This window comes from Salvelinus sp. IW2-2015, unplaced genomic scaffold (genome assembly GCF_002910315.2).
Source record: "Salvelinus sp. IW2-2015 unplaced genomic scaffold, ASM291031v2 Un_scaffold4055, whole genome shotgun sequence".
Taxonomy (NCBI): domain Eukaryota; kingdom Metazoa; phylum Chordata; class Actinopteri; order Salmoniformes; family Salmonidae; genus Salvelinus; species Salvelinus sp. IW2-2015.
This window is the reverse complement of record NW_019945327.1, coordinates 66913-73145: the sequence shown is the minus strand read 5'-3', so window position 1 is coordinate 73145 and position 6233 is coordinate 66913. Positions and strand designations below refer to the sequence as shown.

Sequence of the window (6233 nt, the reverse complement as noted above, 5' to 3'; positions counted from 1 at the left end):
AAACGATCCGGAGCTGACAAGGTAAAAATCTGTCGTTCTGCCCCTGAACAAGGCAGTTAACCCACTGTTCCTAGCCGTCATTGAAATAATAATTTGTTTCTTAACTGACTTGCCTAGTTAAATAAAGGTAAAATAAAAATCCCAGACCTATGCTGGAACATTGTTACATTGTGGAGGCAACCCATCTGCCTAGGGAGACCACTCCCAGGGTCTGGTTGTATATGGGTGTTGTTTATGGGTGGTTGTTTGGGGGTACAGAGATGGTGATGACTCATGATGTCTTTTAAGTCTAGAAAGTTCCCCCTGTACCACTGACCAAATACTATGGGCCATAAGCATCATTGGTGTCATTTGATCAAGTTATCAGATTTGGATACAGTACTTTTTACACACACACACACACACACACACCTCTTAGATGACCTGGGTTGTGATGTTGACAGTCATGTCATACAGTGTGTTCATGTTAACTCTTCTGTTTTGGGGCAGCAAACAGAGACATTTCCTTCTGCATCTTTTACTCACCACTGCATTATACTCTTTGTCATAGAGACACAATGTAAACAAGCTGTGTATAGCTTCTAATTATGCTTTAAAATAGTGTATATTCAACCAGCAGATATTAAAGGCTGTCCACCAGCGGTACGCTAATGATAAGAATAAGAAATGACTTTATTGTTCATTTACATCAACATTGATTTGGAGGTCAGGATACTGATATGTAAAACGCTGGAAATGGAGCACACACATTCTCACTGACTCTACTCCTAACCAATGGTAACTTTAAACCTCACCCCTTAACCTCACTGACTCTATCCTAACCAATGGTAACTTTAAAACCTCACCCCTTAACCTCACTGACTCTCACTCCTAACCAATGGTAACTTTAAAACCTCACCCCTTAATCTCACTGACTCTACTCCTAACCAAAATGGTAATTTAAAACCTACCCCTTAACCTCACTGACTCTACTCTAACCAATGGTAACTTTAAAACTCACCCCTTAACCTCACTGACTCTACTCCTAACCAATGGTAACTTTTCAACCTCACCCCTTAACCTCACTGACTCTACTCCTAACCAATGGTACTTTAAAACCTCACCCCTTAACCTCACTGACTCTACTCCTAACCAATGGTAACTTTTCAACCTACCTCTAACACTCACTGACTCTACTCCTAACAAATGGTAACTTTAAAACCTCACCCCTTAACCTCACTGACTCTACTCCTAACCAATGGTAACTTTTCAACCTCACCCCTTAACCTCACTGACTCTACTCCTAACCAATGGTAACTTTTCAACCAACCCCTTAACCTCACTGACATCTATCCTAACCAATGGTAACTTTTCAACCTCACCCCTTAACCTCACTGACTCTACTCACTCTAACCAATGGTAACTTTTCAACCTCACCCTTAACCTCACTGACTCTACTCCTAACCAATGGTAACTTTTCAACCTCACCCTTAACCTCACGACTCTACTCCTAACCAATGGTAACTTTAACACTCACCCCTTAAATCCACTGACTCTACCCTAACCAATGGTAACTTTTAACCTCACCCCTTAACCTCACCGACTCTACTCCTGACCAATGGTAACTTTAAAACCTCACCCTTAACCTCACCGACTCTACTCCTAACCCATTTTTTTCCACCTCAATGATGACCCCCATGTCTAACTGTACATCTTCAGCTATTTTAGCTCTGCCAGCTGAATATACCCTTCCTTCCAAAAAAAATGTGTCTCTCATGACATGTTCTAAACCATGTGTGTTGTTCTTCCTTCCCAGCATGCCTCTGGCTCGCAGCCTGTCCATCACCTCCCTGTCGGGTTGGAGGAGTGGGATGAGAGTTTGACCTGGAGGACGCTGTCCTCTTCGAGATCGCATGGGAGGTGGCCAACAAAGGTATCACTGTGTGTGTCTAACGACAGTATAACGACAGTATGTTAGTAATAACTCTCGGTTCTGTGTGTAACGACAGTATATTAGTAATAAATCTTGGTCCGTGCCTCTGTGCAGTTGGTGGGATTTACACAGTGATCCAGACCAAAGCCCGTCTGACGGCAGAGGAATGGGGAGAAAACTATTTCCTGGTTGGTCCGTACGTGGAGAGTAACGTCCGCACCCAGGTGGAGCTGATCGAGCCCACCAACCCTGCCCTTAAGAGAGCCATAGACAAGATGAATTCCAGTGGATGTAAGGTACAGACCCACACAGAGACCCACACAGAGACCCACACAGAGACCCACACAGAGACCCACACAGAGACCCACACAGAGATCCACACCAGTTTGCTGGCACTATTAAAGGACTTAAAGGGGAAATCTGCAGTTGCTTCATCCATTTTTGGACTTAGAAGTTAATATGTACCCATTTTGATTCTTTAAGAATATAACTTATATAAATGCCTCATGAGCTTAGTTTAACTGAACCCACAATATATAAGCTTGATTTACTCCAATGTTTGTAAACATAAACAAACACCGTATAAATCAAACATGGTTTAAACTATGTGTTATATCATGGATGGTCAGTCCTTGCGTCCATAGCTTTTTACCAAACTGCAGATTGTCGCTTTAAAGGAGCTACATGTAACATTAGCACCAACTAGCACCAAATGCAGCAAAGGAGTATAAATCCATGAGACTAAAACTAACTTATTAGAACCCAGTGTGAAGTTTCTAATTAGAATCTTTACCTCAACTAGCCTGTGTGTGTACAGCTTCCTGAATTACCATTGGTTCTCGATCGTGACGTTGACAACAACAGAAAAAAACATTAGCTATACATAACTTATTCACGTCCTTGCAATTTAAGTTTTTGGGGATTATGATGAGGTTAAAAGCAGTATTATTCCATTTTAAGCATTTCTAAGCAGTGTCCTTCAGTTTTTAAAAAGGTTTGATCAGTTACTTCATGACGTCAACCTTGCCTCAAAAGCCCCTGTGCACCCCAAGACCCCACCTGACACTGGTCCATGGCATTGGCCTTTTCCCAGGACACACACACACACACAGTCTTGTATAACTAACCTTGTGGGGACACACAAGTCAGTCCCATTCAAAATCATATTTTCCCTTACCCTAATCCTAGTTCCTAACCCTAAACTTAATTCTAACCCTAGCACTAATTCTAACCTTAACCATAAACCGCCTAGAAATAGTATTTGACCTTGTGGGGACTAACAAAATGTCCCCAGTTGGTCAAAAATACATATGTTTACTTCTGGTCCCCACAAGTATAGTTGAACACGTCCACACACACACATAGTGTCCCTCTTTCTCTCTCTTTTATTTCACTCTATCCTTCACTCTCTGTCCTTGTCATTCTAATCTCTGTATTTCTGTAAAAGGTTAAAGGCTGTATCAGTGTCACACACACTGCTGTCTATTTCTAGTAGGCAGTCTGTAGCGTGCATGTGTAGTTCATATGTTGTGTGCCATGCTGAGTCACTCCTTGGCATTCTAGCAGTGCAGTGCACCATGGAAAGCCGTGTGTAGTGAGGTCAGATCATTTGATTGGAGGAGAGCGATACTGTGCCCTAATCGTAATCGTCCTTACTTGAGGACTGGAAGCTGTGGAACATTGTGTAGTCATGTGTAAGCTCCCAGTTCTTTGTGGTATAAACAACAGGAAATTGTCTTTAAATTCTCTGTACTGGGCAACGACGAAATAAACATATACATGTCAAACACTCCAGGTCCAGACTGTGACCACATTGAAGATATGCTAGTTTGTAGCGACACATGGCTAACAAGCACCAGACACATGTCTGCCTGGCTAGCAAGCTACTTTAAAACACTGACCCCAGTCTCTTTCTCACCCCTCCTCTCTCTTTCACACTCTCTCTCTCTCTCTCTCTCTCCCCCTCTCTCTCTCCCCCCATCTCTCTTCACCCCAGGTGTACTTTGGTCGTTGGCTGTTGAGGCAGTCATACGTGGTGCTGATAGATGTGGCGTTCACTGCCTGGAACCTGGATAAGTGGAAAAAAGAGTTGTGGGACAACTTTCTCTATCGGGGTGCCCTGGTTCGACCGCGAGGCCAACGACGCCGTCCTCTTTGGCTTCTTGACCGCCTGGTTACTAGGAGAGGTGGGTTGCTGCCAGGGAGGGTCAGGGAATAATGGGTTACTAGGAGAGGTGGGTTGCTGTCAGGGATAATGGTTACTGCAAGGGAGGGTCAGGGATAATGGGTTACTAGGAGAGGTGGGTTGCTGCCGGGAGGGTCAGGGATAATGGGTTGCTGTCAGGGATAATGGGTTTGCTGCAGGGAGGGTCAGGGATAATGGTTGCTGCAGGGAGGGTCAGGGATAATGGGTTGCTGCCAGGGAGGTCAGGGATAATGGGTTACTAGGAGAAGTAGGTTCTGCCAGGGAGGGTCAGGATAATGGGTGCTGTCAGGGAGGGGTCAGGAATAATGGGTTGCTGGGAGAAGTAGGTTGCTGCAGGGAGGGTCAGGGATAATGGGTTGCTGTCAGGGAGGTCAGGGATATGGGTTGCTGGGAGAAGTAGGTTGCGCAGGGAGGGTCAGGGAATAATGGGTTGCTGCCAGGAGGGTCAGGGATATGGGTTACTAGGAGAGGTGGCTGATGCCAGGGAGGGTCAGGGAATAGGGTTGCTACCAGGAGGGTCAGGATTAGATTACTAGGAGTTCTGCAGATTAGGACTAGAGAGGTGGTTGATGCCAGGGATGTCAGGGATAATGGGTTGGGGGGGTGGCTACACACGGCTCACTGTTTACAGGAAGTAGGGGTTCTAGCCAGTGGTCACCCAACCTTTTCGAGTCAAGATCACTTTCACAGTCAAAAAGCAGCTGAGATCTACTGCTCAGATTGTTTTATTTACATTAACCCACACAGTTTAGTAAGGAATGAGGTTTGGGCAGTAGGCCTAATACATTATCACAGCATATTGGCTATTGAGATTGGCCTGCCATTATTTTTAATCGACCATATTATATTTAAAACTCGAGCTTTGATAACAAAATAGATCAGTTGGTTAGCACTTGTGAGTTCATTGTGGGCATGAATTAAAATAACCGTATTGTTTATTTACTGGACTGATGGTACTGCATCAGACGGTCAACGAGGTCAAATCACCACGTCACTGGTCTTCAGGTCGGAAAGTCGGAGCTCTAGAAAGATGCCCGAGTTTCCGACTTGGAATTCCGAGTTAGATGACGTTCAAAACGATTTTCCCCAACCGCGCTCTCACGGTCCCCTGGCTCTCTCCTTCCTTTCCTTGGGTGAGACTACCAGAGAGAGGGGACACCGTCTTCCACCTGATGGCAACTCGGTCGCACCGCAATCTGCTAATGCACAAATTCATGTTGTTTCCTATGACCAGAGAAAGTGAAATATTCTTAATATTAAAATTGACACGACGAGCTGCTAATAATAAAAACACGCAGGGCTATCGATACTTGGCTACTCCATTCATTGCAGCTGCAGCCCGAGCAAGAGTACGGAGATGCGCGTTTTCTAATAGTGTTGAATATAAACAGTGACAGAGCTGAATATAACTTAAACACTCATAAAAACAGCAGCTCTTTGCTGTATTCGTTGACAGTCTCTTTGTCATGGTTTTAAAAGTGATTAAATCTTACGTAGACTAGTAGCCTATACACTTGGCTGTGGCCAGGGTCATGGAAGTTGTAGCCACAGATTTGAGCTTTCCAATTGGGCAGCGCAGTAGGTGCACTCGTTTAGTCACAGATTTGCCGGTATGCAGAGTTCGTCTCATGGGAAGACTTTGCTTACCGGTGCGCAAGACTTTTGAATCAAGTGCACCTACCAGCAACAGCTCAACACGATTTAAAAAAGGAGCGTAAGCCTTTATCGTTCTTGGCTTTTCTACGAATATTTAATAGACTAGAAATGCTTTGAGATGGACGGTTGGCAGACACTGTTCTAGCCAGATTAATAATGGCTTTGGTCGTGCAAGGTTGCAATTCATTAGACAGTATTCCTGTATAGGTTCCGTAATTAACCCCACATTGTTTCCTCCATTATGCTGGCCCATTATATTAACCCCACATTGTCTTCCTCCAGATGCTGACCATTATATTAACCCCACATTGTCTTCCTCCAGTATGCTGACCATTATATTAACCCCACATTGTCTTCCTCCAGTATGCTGACCATTATATTAACCCCACATTGTCTCCTCACTATGCTGGACCATTATATTTAACCCACATTGTCTTCCTCAGTATTGCTGGAGCCATT

General features: G+C 44.3%; 1 pseudogene; it reads left to right on the top strand.

Annotated features, from left to right (window-relative positions):
• The first annotated feature begins 1796 nt into the window (after positions 1-1796).
• Positions 1797-6233, top strand: part of LOC112076808 (glycogen [starch] synthase, muscle-like) — a 21708-nt pseudogene continuing 17271 nt past the window's right edge.